The following is a 20,366-nucleotide window of genomic DNA, read 5'->3' on the forward strand; positions in this document are numbered from 1 at the left end:
TCTCGCCAGCCTGCTCACTAGCCAGGGCAAGTGCAGGTCTAGCTAGGGTACAAGGTGACCTGTTCATGGACAGGTTGCAAGAAACTGTATTGGACATTAGGGAGTGCAGGGTACAGCCTCAGGTGAGGTTAGAAGGTGTTCCTGCTCCCCTTTCCCTGGAGCCAGGGCTCAACGCTATTATTGTGTCCCTGGTGCCCCCCTTGTTCGTTGTGCGTTCTGTAGTGCACCAGATGTCTGTAGATCTGAGCACAACTGTCACATGGTACATTCAGATGCTAGCAACTCCGAGCGTGACAGAAATGTATAGTGAGTTTTTGCTTCTACCACTGATAACAACTGATCATTGTGGGTTAGAGTAGGGAGTTGTCATCTGACACCACTGATCAGCTGTTATTAGCTCCTGCATCACCAAATGAAAACAGTCTATACAGCTGGAACAGCACTGCACCGTACACAGTGCAATGGCTGTATTTCTGTTCTGTGGCTCAGCCCTATTCAAGTGAATGTGAGCAAATCTGCAGTACCCAGGAACAGCCACTATATAGTGTACGGAGCTGTGCTGGTGCAGCTTAGCCCATTGTTTACATCCAGATACTGCAAGAGCTGATAACTGCTGATCAGTGAGGGTGCCAGTTGTCAGATCCCCACCAATCTGATATTAATGATCTATCCTAAAGGCCACTTTACACACAGCGACATCGCTAGCGATGTCGCTGGTGAAAGCACCCGCCGCCCCCGTCGGTTGTGCGTCATGGGTAAATCGCTGCCCGTGGCACACAACATTGCTAGGACCCATCACACTATACTTACCTGCCTAGCGACGTCGTTGTGGCCGGCGAACCGCCTCCTTTCTAAGTGATATCTATTCCATGGTCAATAAAAAGACCAACACTGGCCTTCCTGGCTTTATTTTATACCATCAGTCGAAAGTTTTGACCATATCAATTGGACTACCCCCTTCACCACCTTCCTCTAAACAGAGGTTAAAGGGTAATTTACACGCTGTGACATCGCTAGCGATTGCTAGCGATGTTGAGCGCGATAGCACCTGCCCCCGTCGTATGTGCGACATTTGGTGATCGCTGCCGTAGCGAACATTATCGCTACGGCAGCTTCACACGCACATACCTTGTCAGCGACGTCGCTGTGACCGCCGAACAATCCCTCCTTCAAGGGGGAGGTGCGTTCGGCGTCACAGTGACGTCACCGCGATGTCACTAAGCGGCCGGCCAATAGAAGCGGCGGGGCGGAGATGAGCGGGACTTAACATCCAGCCCACCGCCTTCCTTCCACATTGCCGGTGGAGGCAAGTAAGGAGATGTTTGTCGTTCCTGCGGTGTCACACATAGTGATGTGTGATGCCGCAGGAACGACGAACAACATCGTACCTGTGGCAGCAGCGATATTAATGAAAGGAGCGACGTGTCAACGATCCCCGTTTTTGAACAATTTTGCGATCGTCGCTCCTTGGTGTCACGCGCTGCGATGTCGCTACCGGCACCGGATGTGCGTCACTAACGACGTGACCCTGACGATATATCGGTAGCGATGTCGCAGCGTGTAAAGCACCCTTAAAACTATCAACTGAGGAATTTGGGTATGCTCAAAATATGGTTAGTGTTCTATTATAAAAAAAACTTTTAGTATGCCATTTTTACACACCACACTTTGACAACCAGAAAACACATCTCACTCACTCCACAGTTGTCACGATATGTCACGGCCGGTCACTGAGGTATCACGGTCGGCTGACAATCCAGTGGCAGCGAGTGCTAGAAGATTACAAAGATTGGCGGCACATGTTGTTATCTGATGGTTCTCTGTTTCCAAAACCAGTGGACTCTATTACCCTGGGAAACTGTAAGTCCTTCATAACCGTTGGTATCCTCTGACTTCCTTAATTTACCTCACCCTGGGGTGGTTTGGGTGCAGTTTATAGTTTGTTCCTGCTGAGCTCTGGAGAAGTCATCTTCTGGTGCTTCTAAGGGTACCTTCACACTTTAGCGATGCAGCAGCGATCCGACCAGCGATCTGACCTGGTCAGGATCGCTGCTGCATCGCTACATGGTCGCTGGTGAGCTGTCAAACAGGCAGATCTCACCAGCGACCAGTGACCAGCCCCCAGCCAGCAGCGACGTGCAAGCGACGCTGCGCTTGCACGGAGCCGGCGTCTGGAAGCTGCGGACACTGGTAACTAAGGTAAACATCGGGTATGGTTACCCGATGTTTACATTAGTTACCAGCGCACACCGCTTAGCTGTGTGTGCAGGGAGCAGGGAGCCGCGCACACTGCTTAGCGCTGGCTCCTTGCTCTCCTAGCTACAGTACACATCGGGTTAATTAACCCGATGTGTACTGCAGCTACATGTGCAGAGAGCCGGAGCCGGCAGCACAGGCAGCGTGAGAGCGGCGGAGGCTGGTAACTAAGGTAAATATCGGGTAACCACCTTGGTTACCCGATGTTTACCCTGGTTACAGCTTACCGCAGCTGCCAGACGCCGGCTCCTGCTCCCTGCTCGCTTCATTTGTCGCTCTCTCGCTGTCACACACAGCGATCTGTGTGTCACAGCGGGAGAGCGCCTTTGAAGAAAACGAACCAGGGCTGTGTGTAACGAGCAGTGATCTCGCAGCAGGGGCCAGATCGCTGCTCAGTGTCACACACAGCGAGATCGCTAATGAGGTCACTGCTGCGTCACAAAAAGCGTGACTCAGCAGCGATCTCGGCAGCGATCTCGCTGTGTGTGAAGCACCCCTAAGACATCTGTGGTTGCTACTGCTCAGATGTTTGTCTTTTGCTATCTACCAGGGCTCTAATGATTGCAGTCGTGTTTCCTCTGTAATGTTCTCTTGTGTCTTCCTTTAGTGGTTAGTGGGGTTGATGAAGAGCTCATCCCACCCATTCCCCATTTAGGGCCCAGCACCAGGGATACCCAAAGTCAGGTATCCAGCTCAGCACATAGGCGAGGAACCTATCTAGGGTGGTGAGGGACCCCAGGGACCGGTTGTAGGTTGGTGTCAGGGGTCGCCACTTCACCCTTTCCTTACCTATAAGGCATCTCTTCCCCTTTCCTGTGTATTGTCTTATACTGGTGGTATAGCCTCTCTCACCTGCCATGACATCAAGTAGCTTTAATGCCATATATTATGGGTTCTATCTCCAACATGATAATAGGTATCTTCAGACATCTTCTCATGGGTGTCTGTTTGCTCCTCCATCACCATTGTAAATCAACAACTGAACTAGTGTGCCACCCCTGCAGCGGTCAAACCACTCGGATCCAGGGGTTGCTGTGGCTCGAAGGTCTCCGAACCCGGAGGCTCACGGCCACTTCAAATGCAAAGGGGTATTTACAGGGGATATGAGTTTGTGACACAACCCGTGGTTCGCGGTAAGGGGAGTACCGCCGCTGACGATGGTAGTACCCGAGGGAAGATGGAGTGGGGCAGCCAGATGACGTTCCCTCCACGGGTAGGGAAGGCTCCGGGACTCTTAATGATGAAGGTGTAGGGGAGCGTGGTGCAGATTGGAAGCAGGGGAGGACAGCGTACTCACTTAGGCAGTGTTGGTAGTGATGCGACCGCAAAGCAGACTCTGACACAAAGGTAAACCAAGTCTCTGGGTGCCGCTGTCACTTCAGGGGAGCTCGTCCTCCAGGAGTCTGCTCCCTTTGGTGTTGCTGGTGATCTGTACCTTGCCTCCATGCACTGTATTTTAGATGGTCTGAGTGACCCCTATGCTTAAAGTTGCCGGGGTCCTTCTCCCCACTGTTAAGTAGGGAGCCTATGCTCTCAATGGCTGACACTTGGGATTTCAGTGGACCGCATAAGCTGGAAAGACCTATCCCCCTCGTTGTGTTGGTGCCTTCGATCTCTGAGCTCTTGGGGAAAGTTCATAAAGAGACTATCCTCCACAGGTTAATTATCAGGTTGTGTGATGCCCTGGTCTATCAGATCGTCACAGGGTATTGTGCAATCTGCCCTCCTGTGCAATATCCACCTCATCCTTGGTTATGGGTCCACAACTAAACGGTGTTGCAAACATCAGTCAATGAAAGTCCTACGTACACTCTGAACCACACCCACCAGACACACCAGAGGACGGCCTGAGTGGAATGGGGCTGCCCACTTGGGGAGGTTGGTTAAGGGGAGGTCAGTGAAGTGTAGGAAGTGAAGGAGAGAGGAGGTTAGGAGCCGGGCTCCTTGGAAGTACTAGGTAGCAGACGTTGGTCTGGACCTAGTAGGAGCTGGACCCCCGGTCACAGGGGATCATGACTAGGGGCACGGAACTGTCGAGAAGGACAGCCGGTGGCCTTGTACCATCACCGGCTGGGACCAGGGCACGACGGGGTACATGGACCCCAGGTCAGGGAGTAGCTTCAGGCAACCTGATAATTTACCCAACGAGAACGGAGCCTTCAAGATCCGCTCTCCACCCGCTCCAAAATCAGGGTACTAGCGCAACGAGAGGGATAGGACTTTCCACTATAACGGTCCAGAAAATCCCAAGCGTGAACCCTGAGAGCAAGCTCCCACAAGCTAGCCACACTGGGGAGCGGGACCCGACTAGTTTTATGCTACCGGGACCACCAGAAGAGAGAACTTAGTGCCAGGAGTAAGGTCACAGATAACCAGGCAACACCATCGGGGACGGGACCCAACCTAGCTCCCCTCAGCGGCAGTGGTGTCCAGAACTTTGGTTTATCCAGTTGTCGGTGTCAGCTCTGTGGACTGAGTGAGTATGCAAGTGACCCTCTTCACTCCCCACGGCACTCCCCAAACACCATCACTGAGTACCCGGGGCATCCCCCCTACCCATGGAGGGTTCTAACACCTGGCTGCCCCATTCCATCACCCCCGGGTACTCCCAACTGCAACGGTAGTACTCCAAATTACCACATACCACGGGTGGCGTCACAAACTTTAACACAATCCCCTTTAAATACCCCCTTCATTTGAGTGGCCGCATGACCCCCGAGTCCGGAGACCCCTCGAGACCCCTCGAGCCACCGCGGAACCGGATCTGAGCTGCTAAAACGGGGGCGGCACAGTTGCGTGAAGCTACTTCTTGATCTAGGGTCCAGTACCCCACCGTGCTCTGTACCGGTTCGGTTACTAGGTACTTCGGTGCCAGCCGTTCCCCAAAACTAAACCTGACACCATTCTCCAATACCCTGCGACCGGGTCTCCGACTCCTTCAGTCCCAGACCACCGTCTGCGACCTACCCAACGTCTCCCAGGGAGCTTCAACTCCCCCTAGCTCCTCACTCTCTGAGGGCTACCACTCTTCTGACTCTGCCCCTCCCATCAGTCTGCCTGACCCCTAGGCGGGTGGCCCTGTTCTAGCTAGACCACCCACTAGTGTGCCTGACAGGGTGTGGTGTGAAGTGTGACTAGGATTTGTATGCTGATGGAGCGATACCAAAAGTTAGGATCCCAGAACCATGGGGGGGTTGAGTCCTGCACCAGAAGTAAAGGGGTGCAGTACCCTGTGACACCCTGACTAGTTCAGGGGCATCACACTAGCACGTCAAGAATGGGTTGCTACAATGCCCAAGGGGCCTAACGGATCATATCAAGGTAGAACCTCTGGGTTGATCTAAAACTGAACATAGATTTGTGCAATGGCTATCATAGGTCATTCAAAGGAATCAACAGGACCTATACAGACAGGTATGACCCCATCACTCAGGATGAACATCGCTGTACCCATACCATGCTTGCTTCTCTTTTTTTTTCTGCGTCTTGCTATACTTTGTCCACTTACCTGTTTTTCACACAAAGAAGGTGCTCAGTTGTACACAGAGGGTGAAGTAACTATTGAACACGTCACCAATTTTCTAAGGAAATATATTTATAAAGGTGCTATTGACATGATTTACTGAGCCGCTTGCTGTGGTTTTGATAAAATCACACTTTTATCAGCAGGAGATTATCACTGGGGAACTAGTAAACCTGCTCCTCCGTAGTCCTTTATATTTAGGAGTTCTGTATGACCTCACCCCCACCACTCATAGCCGCTTTCTTTCACGGGGTGTGATGGGATTGTGGCGCCCTGGACAAGCCAGGACGTCACAGGAACTACACCAACACACCCCACACTCCCAGCAGGCACACCAAAGTCAGACAAAATCCTTGTTGCCTCCCTCCAGGGGCTGATGTCCACACCAGGGGGTGGGCCATGCGGTTGGTCCCGCCCACCGAGGAGTTCACAGTCCTGCAGGCGGGAAAAGGAAGGAGAAGAGTTTTAGAGTTTGAAGTGGAAGGAGTGAAGTGGTAGAGGAGAAGAGAGAAAGTGGTCTGGTTGTGTGGCCCGGACGGAACAGCAGGGTTGGCAGACATTGGTGACCGTCTGCTGGAGAGGCTTATCGGAGCCAGCTGTAAGGACCGTGGACGGGCGGTGGCCCGGCGGTACCGGAACGGTACGCAAAGAGAAGCCAGCACCATCCGGCAGGGGCTTACGGACCCCGACAAGGCTAGGAGTCGCCATGCAATTTGTCAAATCCTTTAGCGAAGGGAACCTCCTGGGTTTCCCAGCAGCCAAGTCCCGATAGAAGGCAACAGTCCAACCGTTAGAAGAAAACACAGTCACCGCCAAGGCTAAAGTTCCCAGGGCCAGAGCCTGCGGGCAAAAGGGGCTCCTTCAGCAACCTTCAAGCTGGGGAGCGGGTTACCGGTGGGAACCCATTGGAACCGTTTACACTACACAGGTGCAGGGAAAGGCAGTCACCATCAACCTGCCGGGAGGAGAAACACCGCAGCCGTCTGTGGGACCCGTCCATCCAGCCGTTTGCTTCACCGGAGACTCTGTGTTCATCATTGGCTGAGTGAGTACCACCGTGCCGTGCGGCACAGCGCTGCCCCCGCGACCCTGCACCTCGCCAGGCCCCGTAACCTGCCTGCCATCCATCCCTACCCCCTCATCGGGCCCCGGGACAAGCAACCCCCCTACCCACGGAGGGGAGAACTAACATCCAGGCTGCTCCCTGTCATCGCTCCTGGGATCCCCGTCCAGAGCAGCAGTGGTGTCACCAATCTCACCACAACCGTGGGTGGCGTCACGGACAATACCAAATCCCCACATTCAATTCCCCCCTTTCACTCACGGGCGAGGAACGCCGCTCGAGTCCCCGGGATCCGGCCCACTGCTCGAGCCACCACCGAGCAGCAGCAGCAGCCGGACCCGAGCAGTGGGAGAGCGCAGCGTCCCCTCCTCCGCCCGCGACAGGATCACTATGAACAGGGGAGCCTAAATTGGCCCTTAGGCTAGGGGAACCCTCACTGACACTGATCCCAAAGATACACCTGAATGTGGCGATGTTTTGGCCGCCTTCCTAACCCTAGCTCCTGAACAACCCTGGCCTAGTGGCCCCCTTCCCTCCAACCAGGAGAGAGCCAGGACAGAAGTGATTAATCCTACACAAATAAACAGACAGGGGGGAACCAAAACTCAAACTCGCAGCAATCACTCACAGAGATAGATAATATGTGATCAGGAGGAAACTAAAAGAAGTGAGGAAATAATCAGACAAGAGTATTTCCACAACACACCAAACAGCACAGAGAAGTTCACTAGCAGCTGGATATCAAAGCATAACGACTGGGATTGAAAAAGCGATCATGGGCATAGGAAAACAGGCTCCGCCATCTTAAAAGGACGGAGGTGACTGTGATAGGTCTCCTGCAACATGTGACTCAAGCAGTAATCCACAGGCTAGCAGAAATTAACTCTTTGCTAACAAGAGCACAGCTGGTCGACAGCCGAACCTGTCTGTGCAACTTAAAAAAGCAGCATTAGGCCCCCTTCACACGTCTGTGTCTCCGGTACGTGTTTAGTCCGTTTCCTCACATGCCAGAGACACGGGCACACGTATACCCATTAAAATCAATGGGTCTGCGCACACGTGCATGTTTTGCTATGGACCGTGTGTCCGTGTGGAGCATACGTGTGCCCATGTGCTCCACACGTAGACATGTCTGTTTTTCTCCGGCATCACGGGTGTCAAACGACCTGCACACAGACCGCATGGATGTGATCCGTGTGACACGCACCGGAGAAAACACACGTGTTTGTAAAAAAAAAATCTATACTCACCTTCTCCAGCCCTGCCGTCTCTGCCGCTGCTGTCACTTGCTTCTGACCCCCGCTCATTATGCTCATTGAATATTCACTCCACTGCGGGCGGAAGCAGCAGCGGGGAGTTAACAGGACCGGAGACCGAAGATCTGCACCACGGCCAGCGACGCCAGGGACAGGTGAGGAGAAAGTTCCCACACGTGTGCCATAAAAATGGCACACGGAGGACAATACGCACCTTTGACACGTCTGTGAAAAACGTGCATGATTTTCACGGCCGTGTGAAGGGGGCCTTGGAGTGCCTGACTCTGCTGTGTGAACAGCGTCAGAAGTAGTCCTGACACTCTGCAGGTTTTGAGCCAGACCCCAAGTGACACTTTCTGCCTATGCACAGTATACACAGAAGACTGCCAATCAGTGCTGTGGGCGGTGTCATACAGAGCTCAGCAGTTAGAGAACTGGGAAATCTGCAGCAGAGAAAACTGTGATTTTAAGCAATATGACAGCAAACAGCTGAGAAAGTGACACATCGCTGGAATCAGGGTCTCTGTCTCTACATGATGCCACTGTCAGATGGAGTAGCAAAAACCTGGTAACAGATTCCCTTTAAATACCCAGTACAATGCGTATAGAGATGAATGCACATACACAGCCATTTGCTGGTGGCTTATTTACTACCGTAATGTAAATTATACTGTTCTCTCGGCTGGATTCATGATGACTGGACACGGCAATTACAGGAAATGAAAGATGATATGTAGCTGTGTTTTAAGGAAGTTACTATGTGAAGAAATGAGGAATGTCTTTATATTTCATCATTATTTTGTTGCCAAATAGCAAATACATACAGATTAAAGTGATCATTGCATTTATCCTACTGTTTTATAAGGACACATCACTTTTTTCTTTTTCAAATAAAAGCTTCCATATCTTAACCTGAAACATGATATTATTAAATTATGGGTTTTTTTCCCCAATTAATGTCAATTAAGGTACAGGTAGCTGGGACACCAACACATCTAGTCTCTGGGAACGTCCTAAACTGCACAACAGCCACAGTCTTAACGATTTAATGCTGATCTGTCATAAGGTTTTTGCCATGCAATATGAGATCACCATAATGTAGAGAGAGATCCTGATTCCAGCGATGTGTCACTTACTGGTCTGCTTGCTGTAGTTTTGATAAAATCACCGTTTTATCAGCAGGAGATTATCACTAGAGGACCAGTAAACCTGCTGCCATGTAGTTCTTCATATTCATGAGCTCTGTATAACCGCACCCCACCACTGATTGACCGCTTTCTTCATATGCACAGTGTTCAAAGGAAGTTGTCAATCAGTGGTGTGGGCAGTGTTATGCAGAGCTCAGCATTCAGAGAACTGGGAAGGTTTGCAGCAGATAAAACTGTTATTTTATCAACATCATGACAGCAAGCAACCTAGTAAGTAACAAATCTCTGGAATCTGGGTCAGTGTCTCTACAAATATGATGGTCCTAGGGCGGCATCACACGGTACGATCTATCGTGCGATCGCACGAGCGATCGTGCCCGCCCCCGTCGTTTGTACGTCACGGGCAATTAGTTGCCCGTGGCGCACAAAGTCGTTAACCCCCTGACGCATGTACTTGCCTCCCGGACGACCTCGCTGTGGGCGGCGAACATTCTCTTCCTGAAGGGGGAGGGACGTTCAGTGTCACAGCAACGTGACACAGCGGCCGACCAATAGAAGCGGAGGGGCGGAGATAAGCGGGACGTAACATCCCGCCCACCTCCTTCCTTACGCATTGCCGGCGGGACGCAGGTAAGCTGTGTTCGTCGTTCCCGGGGTGTCACGCTGAGCGATGTGTGCTGTCTCGGGAACGACGAACAACCTGCGCGAACAAGGAGGAACAACTTTATGAAAAGGAGCGACGTGTCAACGAGCAATGATAAGGTGAGTATTTTTGCTCGTTCACAGTTGTTCGGAGGTGTCACACTCTACGATATGTCTAACAATGCCGGATGTGTGTCATGGAATCCGTGACCCCGACGACATATCGCCCCATATATCATAGCGTGTGACGCCGCCCTTAGATGAAGTAGTAAAAACCAGGTGACAGATTCCCTCTAATTAAAGTCTTTCCTAATTCCACTCTGCAGTCAGCCTCTCTATACCCCTTTTGCTTTGTACACTCACACTCCTGTTGCTCCAGTTTTCCAAAGTTACTGGTTGTACTGGTAATGGTGAATTCCTGAAGCTGTGCACTACAATTTCTTCAGGGGTTGTGCTTCTTCAGTGGTTATGCTTCTTGAGAAGATTGTGCTTCTTCAGTGGTTGTGCTTCTTCAGGGCGAATGCTTCTTCAGTGGTTGTGCTTCTTCAGGGCCAATGCTTCTTCAGGGGTTGTGCTTCTTCAGGGTTATGCTTCTTGAGAAGATTGTGCTTCTTCAGGGGTTGTGCTTCTTGAGGGGTTATGCTTCTTGAGGAGATTGTGCTTTTTCAGGGGTTGTGCTTCAGTGGTTGTGCTTCTTCAGGGGTTATGCTTCTTCAGTGGTTGTGCTTCTTCAGGGCTCTGATCATTTCCCCTTGCTTTTGTACACAGGCTTCACCTAGACACGTGGCTGCACAAAAGTCAGATCTATTCACCCACTGGCTGCAGTCCTGGTGTCTGGCTGCATCTGTGAAGTTGGCGTATATCCTTTTTGTCTATTCCTGTCTGTCTACTTTTCCTCGTGTTTTATTAGCGCAGTGGTGGCAGTAGCGCTCTTGACGGCAATCTTACTAGCCAATGTGAGTTCAGGGTAAGCGAGGGCCTAGGCACGTGATTGGCAACAGGGTGAAAGAATCCGTATAGACTTTAGTGAGTGCAGGGTACAGTCTCAGGTGAGCGTCGGAGGTCTACCCACTCCCTAGCATCAGGGCTCACCAATGTTAGTGTCCCCCGTGTATTTTTCTGTGCGCTGGACATACATTGGTCCATTCGCATCTGTCACACCGTGTGATCCAACATCCCCTAGTCCGAGCTTTACAACAGCGTTGGAAAGCTTCATATAGTTGAGGAGGGAGAAATGGACAAATGAACTGAGACATTCTTGATAAAAATCTGCTGCCATCTACCAGGATGATGAAGAGGAAAACAAGGGTGGACATTTTCAGAAACACAATGATCCCAAAACACAGCCAAGGAAACGTTCAATTGGTTTCAGAAAAAAAAAACTGCTAGAATTTTCCAATCCAAATTTTTGGAAGGAACTAAAGCTCAGAGTTCATAGAAGGAGAAAACAAGACCTTCAAGATTTGAGAGTGTTTGTGTGGAAGAATGGTCCAAAATCACACCTGAGCAATGCATGTGGAGCACCCCACGGGGTCGGCGTTTTACTTGTCACCGAGCCAGTGATGGAAGGGGATGTCATGGGTGGCTCTGCCCGGCTTCGTGACCCCGAGGTGTCCACGAAAGGGAGATGAAGGGAAGGAGGATGATGGTGGGCATGTTGGGGGTAGCCATTGTCTCGTGAAGCCACCTGTGGTATGCAGCGAGGAATTAGCCACCGCAGCAGGTGCTGTCCTCTTGGACGGATGGTGTCGCAGCCCGGATGGTTCGGTTCCCCACAGGTGGAGCGGACCCCAGGGAGGATGATGGTGGAGGTAGTGGCCGGTGGCACCGAAGCGCAGGGCAATGGCGCTGGCAATAAAGGGACAACACAGGGGAATGCGGTCAAAGTTCTATTTACTCAAAGTACTGTCGTCACTCTCGGAGTGCCGGTTTCCGCCGTGATAGGCCCCAGTCGATCTCGGATGTTTCATAGGCCACCACTGGTGTTGTGGAGTGTGAAACCTTCCTTCCTTATGCTTGTAATGTGGATCCCTGTGGCGTGAAGCTACTTGGGGACCCCTGCATTTGGTAATTAAGTTCCTGTCCTGTCCGCAGGCAGCGTGAATCAAATGTGGGCCTGACCGTGGTCCTGTCTCCTGACTCTGTATGCTCCTGTGTCCTGGGATCTTTGGTGGCCAGAGAGATGTGAAATCCCCCTGTCCTGCAGATTCTGGTGATGCAACTTGAAGTGTACACCACCCTAAGGCTCTGCACCCTGAACTGCGCTGGTACTGAGGGAACTATTGAGCTCAACCTCCAGCTACCATGTTGCTCCTTTGTCTCACCAACTCCACAGGTCGTCTCCTGTTTCTTCCAGTTGGGCCGGTTCTAACTGGGGAAGCTCTGAAGCACGCTCCCCAGCAACCGTGTTCTTCTGTGTCCCAGACTATTCTAAAGTAAAAGTCTCTGTGTTCTCTCACTCCTCTCATGCTGCCCCCACCTTCTTGATGACTCACCAGTGGCTGAGAAAAACCCGTTGCCATGGTGACCACCTCTAGCACAGTTCCAGTGTCTGGCTGCTAAGCTGTTCTGTAACTGCTGACTCACTTCCCACTGTGCTGTGTAAGTGAAATGTGAAAACACCAGTGGTTAACCTCTTCTTTACCTGGGATGAGTAATGCATCTTAACTGAGATACAATTGTGTCGCCCAGGGATAGGGGGTACTCATATCCGAGCCAAGGGGTCACTTCAGTGGGTATCACGGTGGCGTGACCCGGTCTGTGATCCCAGGCTCCACAACAAAAGGGGGATTATGTAAGGAAAATTTGTAAGTCTATGATCTGTGACGCCACCCGTGGTGTGCGGTGAGGTAATGGAACACCGCCGCTGCCGGTCAGAGGATCCCAGGGATAGTGATGGGCAGCAAGGTGGTGATTTTCCCTCCACGGGTATTGTGTTGATGTCCCGGGACCCCGGTGTAATGGATTGGGGAGTGACGGGTGCAGTCCACGGCTTGGACTGGGGGGTGCAGGAGTACTCACAGTATAAGGCAATAACTGACACGAGTTCAGAAATTAACCAAGTTGCTGGTAACTGGTGCCCACGGATGCTGTGAGGACGGGTCCCACACTCGTGTGTGTAATTCAGGTAATTTTCTCCTGCCTGACGTCTGTATCTGCTCCGTGCACAGGTCCGGACAGGGTCCCGACAGTCGGCACCGGGGGGCCACTACCCTGTCCCGGTCCACTTTGGTTCCCAACAAGCGGCTGGCCTATTCCTGAGGCCGTTGCTGCCGCTCCTCCTAGCTCCACAATGGAGCCCCTTCCAGACTTCTCTCCTCCTGCAGACTGACTACAGCTCAAACTCTGCTCTGCCCTTCCTAAGCTCCTATTGCCCCCTCCCATTTTCCTGGGGAGGGGGTGAGTAGAGCCCGATTGGCAGGTGTGTATCTGTGTGGGAAACTCCCCAAGGGAGAGGGAGATCTGCACCAAAAAGATAGATGCAGACCTCTGTGACACCCTGGTTTTGCCAGGGTGGCACACACCCCCTTGGTTAAATACAGACCATCCGCGGGCTGTCCAGCTACCAGCATTTATTATTTAACGGGAAAAAGAAAAGTTAAACATTACAAACATGCATCTTCCCACATCGGGAGGTACGTCTGCTCAAACTGTACAATGTTAACGTTACGGTGCCCACAGCCCACCTCCCACCAGTCCACAGCAACAAGCAGGTCACCGGTCCTCATGGTGACTGGACCTCGGCCACCTTCATCACAGGCCTCTCCTCGGACAGTCCACTCCATGTTGTGCTACAGTCCTTGTGGGGCATAACAGGGCAAAAGGGGTAGCCGGGTTTCGCTACCAAAACAGTTAACTGCCCATCGTCCTCCAACTAGGGTACCAGTGACACTGACATGTCACACACCATTCACGACCCTGATGGCCCCATCTGGTTCCCACCAGAGGGGTTCAACAAGAATGACGAATGACGGGCCTCTACCACCTTCCACCTGGGGCTCCAACCCCCGATGGCCTCTCCCGAGGAACGTGGGGAGGTTCAACAAAGGTGATAGGCAGTCACTTAAACTTGAAACCTTTAAACTGTCAACTTGCGGGTAGCCGTCCATGTTCCGCTACCACTGCTGCTGCTGCCGCCACTCCCAGTATGGGGGGTTCCGTGCTCTACCTCCTGCTCAGGAGCCAGGCCCACTCGGATGCCCTCGGCGCCGGCTACGACCGGCCTCGCTATCTGCCGAGGGCCCCATCACTCAGTGGCCTGCTCCTCCTCTCTGCAGGTGCACTCCCGCTGTTCTACAGTCGGGAAGGGGTACCTGTGAGCGGCTGGCGCCGCATCTGGGGCAGACTTTTGGTCAGGTGTCGCCTCTGCTGCAGCCGGGCAGACTGCCGGAGCCGACGTCATCACCGCTATGGCCGGGCAGACTGCCGGAGCCGACGTCATTAACGTTGCAGCCAGGCGGACTCCCGGAGCCGACGTCATCTCTGTTGCGGCCGGGTGGACTGCCGGGGCCGGGGATGATGTCATCAGGGTTGCAGCCTGGTGTGACATCTTGCTGCTCTTGTGTGCGGGAACGGAATTTTGCAGAGTCCTGGCGTCCCTGCACTTTACAGCTCTGGTTACATGCCGCAGTTTCTTCACCGGCCCCCCCTTAGCCTTTTGCCAGCACTCCTTCGTGCTGCTAGTTAGTCTCTCTTTCGGCCTCAGGGTCCTCCTTCCGGCCATGTTCCAAGGGGGCGGGGCTACAGCTTTGCGCCCTTTCTCGGGGAAGACGCTGGGCTGTCGTTTTTCACGCCAAAAGATGGCAGCAAAATGGCGACCTCTGAAAATTTTGCAGTGGAGCACCACAGACAGTTCAGAATAAGGCGCACTTCCTCCAGGTAAGTGGATGGGTAAGTATCCTGTTCGTGATGCCAGATTTTGTGTCGCCCAGGGATAGGGGGTACTCAGATCCGGGCCAAGGGGTCACTTCTGTGGGTATCACGGTGGCGTGACCCGGTCTGTGATCCCAGGCTCCACAACAAAAAGGGGATTATGTAAGGAAAAGTTGTAAGTCTATGATCCGTGACGCCACCCGTGGTGTGCGGTGAGGTAATGGAACACCGCCGCTGCCGGTCAGAGGATCCCAGGGATGGTGATGGGCAGCAAGGTGGTGATTTTCCCTCCATGGGTGGGGTGTTGATGTAATGGATTGGGGAGTGACAGGTGCAGTCCATGGCTTGGACCGGGTGGTGCAGGAGTACTCACAGTATAAGGCAATAACTGATATGAGTCCAGGCGGGTCCCACACCCGTGTGTGTAATTCAGGTGTTTTTCTCCTGCCTGACGTCTGTGTCTGCTCCGTGCACAGGTCCGGACAGGGTCCCGACAGTCGGCACCGGGGGGGCCACTACCCCGTCCCGGTCCACTTCAGTTCCCTACAAGCGGCTGGCCTATTCCTGAGGCCCTTGCTGCCGCTCCTCCTAGCTCCACAATGGATACCCTTCTAGACTTCTCTCCTCCTGCAGACTGACTAAAGGTCAAACTCTGCTCTGCCCTTCCTAAGCTCCTCTCACCCCCTCCCATTTTCCTGGGGAGGGGGTGAGTAGAGCCCGATTGGCTGGTGTGTATCTGTGTGGGAAACTCCCCAAAGGAGAGTGAGATCTGCACTAAAAAAATGGATGCACATCTCTGTGACACCCTGGTTTTGCCAGGGCGGCACACAATACCCTGTGGCGACTGAGCCTCAGGGGTGCCAAACATGCAACTAGTTTCTCCATGCAGGTGGCATCTTGATACTGTCATCACCAGCAACGGATTTTGTATGAAGTATTTATTCAATTTCAGTTAACGTGTTCAAAACTTTTTCCCTGTGTCATTTCTCATTATTACACATAACTTAATTTTTTGGACATCTATGTTTTGATTTTTTTGCCTGTGTGGATCAGAAGGGTTATTTACCGTCATTTGGTGACAACATTCATATCAATAGCAGCTTTAGGCCCCCTTCACATACACATGTCGCCGGTACGTGTTAGGTCCGTTCCTTCTCGTACTGGAGACACGGGCATACGTAAACCCATTAAAATCAATGGGTCTGCGCACACATGCGTGTTTTGCAATGGAACGTGTTTACGTGTGGAGCATATGCGTGTCCGTGTATTCCACACGTAGACATGTCCACGTTTTCTCCGGCATCACGGGTGTCACACGGCCCGCATACAGACCACACGGATGTAGTGTGGATACGGTCCCGTGTGACACGCGTCAGAGAAAACTCACGTGCTAGAGAAAAAAAATAACACTCCAGCCCTCCTGTCTCTGCCGCTGCTGTCGCTTGCTGCCGACCGCGCTCATTATGCTCATTTAATATTCACTTCACTGCGGCTGGAAGCTACAGCAGCGGGGAGTCGGCAGAACTGGAGACCAAAGATCAGCACCACGGACAGCGAAACCAGGGACAGGCGAGTTTAAAGTTCTCGTTCTCCATGTGTTATCACGGATAATACACGGAGAACACACGTAGTGCCATAAACATGGCTCACGGAGGGGAAAATGCACCTTTGACACGTCCGTGAAACATGTGCGTGATTTTCACGGACGTGTGAAGGGGGCCTTAGAAATATGTTTTCTTAAAAAAATGTTGACATGTTCAATGCTTCTTTTATCTGCTGTATACATATACACAGTATAACGTAAAAGTGAGTACACCCCATCGCAGTTTTGCAAATATTTTAATATCTTTTCATGGGACAGCACTGAAGATCTGACACTTTCATACAATGTACTGTGGTCAGTGTGCAGCTTGTATCACAGTGTAAATTTGGTACCCTCTAAATAAGTCAATACACAGTCATTAATGTATAAATTGGTGGCAACAAAAGTGAGTACACCCCTACATGAAATTATGCCCAATTAGCCACTTTCCCTCCCTGGTGTCATGTGGCTCATTAGTGTTGTAACGCTTGTCAGTGATAAGGCGGCGAGCAAGAATGGACCCACTGGACCTCAGGGGGACCTGGTCTAAAGGCCCCGTTGCACGCAGCGATATTGCTAGCGAGTGTACCCGCTCCCATCGTTTGTGCGTCAAGGGCAAATCGCTGCCCGTGGCGCACAATATCGTTAGGAGCCGTCACACGGACTTACCTGCCTAGCGACGTCGCTGTGGCCGGCGAACCGCCTTCTTTCTAAGGGGGGTGGTTCATGCGGTGTCACAGCGGCGTCACTAAGCGGTCGCCCAATAGAAGCGGAAGGGCGGAGATGAGCAGGTGGAACATCCCACCCACCTCCCTCCTTCCTCATTGCCGGCGGCCGCAGGTAAGCTGATGTTCGTCGTTCTCGGGGTTTCACACGTAGCGATGTGTGCTGCCTCGGGAACGACGAACAACCTGCGTCCTACAACAATCGACGATTTTTTGAAAATGAACGACGTGTCAACGATGGACGATTTGGTGAGTATTTTCCATCGTTAACAGTCGCTCGTTGGTGTCACACGCAACGATGTCGCTAATGATGCCGGATGTGCGTGACCCCGGCGATATATCGTTAGATAGGTCGTTGCGTGTAACGAGGCTGATGTGGGAGAGGCTTGCCTACTGAGTGGATGCCAGGTGCTACTCCTAGGGTAGCACCTGGCGTCCCTGTCTTATTTTCAGGGACACATGGTATCTAGTCAAATCAAAGATGTCAGACGTGACAATACAATAGTAGTTCTTGACTCCCCTCATGGGCTGGACAGTTGACAGTGTTTTATTTAATCGATCAATGTTTGCTTTTTTTTATTATATTGTGTTTCTGCTCAAGTTATCTGTGGACGTTGCCACCCAACCTGTAAGATGAAGAATAGCTGCCTTAGAAAATATACTACATGTGCTTCCTGTGGGAACAATTCATGAATTCATAGTCTCTGGGTTGTATGGTGAGAATATATTCATATTAAATCTATTTAATTAACACTGAAATTTTGTTTCAGAATGATATCTGTTAGGTGAAAATATGTACGGAGCCCTTACTCCAGACAATAAATTGGTCATTAAAGAATAATAGTTGTGATATACTGTACATGTTTTTAATGTAGTTTATCTTTAATTTACATGTGTGTTATATGATGATTCCTCAAACTACATACTGTTATGCAGTGTGTGGCTCTAAACTTGCCAAATGTCATGTCGGCATCAGACACTGTTCAGACTACAGACTCTGACACGCCACACTATGCTTTCTCTAGTGCTACTGAGTTGCACAGGCAGGCTCGGGCATCGACCAGCTGTGTGCTCATTATTGATCAGACTAGCAGGAGTTAATTTCTGAAAGATCACTGGTTACCTTTTGGATCACATGTGAGAGACTGATCACAGGTACTCCTCGCCTTTTTAAGATGGAGGGATCTGTCTTCCCATGCCAACTATAGTTTTTGCTAACCAGATCCATGTGCTGTTGTGTTCTTGATGCTGGTGATTTACAGTGTGCTACTTGGTGTGCTCTGGAAATCCTCTCGTCATCTGGTTATTTCCTCCCTGTTCTTTATTTCCTCCTGTTCACGTATTGTCTTATATCTCCTTGTGTGCTAGCTGTGTGATCAAGTTTTGCCTTCAGATGATCCCAAAGATAAAAGTCTAAAGGCTGCTTTACACCAGACAATCTATCGTGCGATAGATCGTCGGGGTCACAGTTTTTGTGACGCACATCCGGCATCGCTGGCGATGCCGGCCTGTGTGACACCTCCTAGCGACACCGTTTCACTCACAAATCGTGAGTCGTGTACTGCTTGCTAGGTTCCATAATATCGTTTATTTTAGCTGTTCCGGGGTAGCACACGCCGCTCCGTGTGACACCCCGGGAACGATGAACAGCAGCTCACCTGCGTCACGCGGCCGCCGCTGGCTATGTGAAGGAAGGAGGTGGGCGGGATGTTTACGTCCCGCTCATCTCCGCCCCTCCGCTTCCATTGGCCGGCGGCCGTGTGACGTCGCTGTGACGCTGAACGTCCCTCCCACTCCAGGAAGTGGACGTTCGCCGCCCACAGCGAGGTCACACGAGAGGTAAGTATGTGTGACGGGGGTTACTGACTTTGTGCGACACAGGCAGCGATTTGCCCGTGACGCAAAAAGGACGGGGGCGGCTACGATCGATTGTGAAATTGCACAATCGGTCGTACCGTGTAAAGCCCCCTTAAGGAGGTCAGATTGGAAGACCTTGGTGGCTATTCAACTGGCCCGCGATGAACAATCCACTTTCCAGGACACTGTTCATGTAGGAATGCTCGGACCTGACACCCATAATGTGGTGGTGCACCGAGCATTTCTACATGAACAGTGTCCTGGAAAGTGGATTGGTCATTGTACGCAAGTTGAATGGCCACCAAGATCTCCCGATCTGACCCCCTTAGATTTTTATCTTTGGAGTCATCTGAAAGCAATTGCCTATGCTGTGAAGATACAAGATGTGCAGCATCTAAAACAACGGATACTGGAAGCCTGTGCTAGCATTTCTTCTGCGGTGTTGTTACCAGTGTGTCAAGAGTGGGTGAAGAGGGTTGCATAGACCATCCAACACAATGGGCAGCACTTTAAACACATTTTATAAATGGTCATAAACATGTAAATAACTAATGAACGAATAAAGTTATGTTAAAACTAAGCATATCATTGTTTTTCTTGTGAAATTCTCAATAAATTTGATGTGTTACATGACCCTCTTCCCATTGGAAAAAATAAAGTTAGATCCAAAATGGCCGCCATGGTCACCACCCACATTGAAAAGTTTCCCCCCTCCCAAATGCTAATGAGCCACAAACAGGAAGTTGATATCACCAACCATTCCCATTTTATTTAGGTGTATCCATGTAAATGGCCCACCCTGTATTTTGCAAGTCTTTATGAGCAACGGTATATTGCTTTCTGCTTCTTTTAGGAATAGTGCAGTGCATTTTACAATGGAGTTATCAAGCAGGTCCCCTACTAACTGTGGAGACCCCAGGAATCAGGCTATGGTACAGTATAGAAAAGTGTTGCTCATACTAGGAAACTCTTTTAAGAAAATATTACAAAATATGAAGCTGATAATATTAGTAGGACCTTATGTGTAATTTTATATATACAAAGCTGTTTAAGTTACAAAGTGTCATCCATATATCACTACTAGGGCTGAGCGGAGCCGGACTGTAAAAGTCTGGATCCGCGCCGTTTCAACGATGCCTGGGTGCCGGACCTGGGCCCGGGATTCCGGGTGTACGATCCGGATTCGGCACTGACTGGGGAAATTAAAGGCAAAATAAAGAAAACAAGAATTAAGCAAGAGATTCATACTCACGGAGACTCGGTGTCATGGCAGCAAACTGCTTCCGGGTCGCGCATTCCCTTCCTGTACTTCGCATACACACAGCTTTCCGTGCTTTCTCCAGCCACCGGCCATCCTGTCATCTGTGATTGGTTACAGTCAGATGCGCCCCCGGCCTGTGACAGTGTCTGCCTGCAGTCATCGCTCATTGCAGCTCAGTCAT

The sequence above is a fragment of the Anomaloglossus baeobatrachus genome, chromosome 8, assembly GCF_048569485.1.
Source record: "Anomaloglossus baeobatrachus isolate aAnoBae1 chromosome 8, aAnoBae1.hap1, whole genome shotgun sequence".
In the NCBI taxonomy this organism is placed as follows: domain Eukaryota; kingdom Metazoa; phylum Chordata; class Amphibia; order Anura; family Aromobatidae; genus Anomaloglossus; species Anomaloglossus baeobatrachus.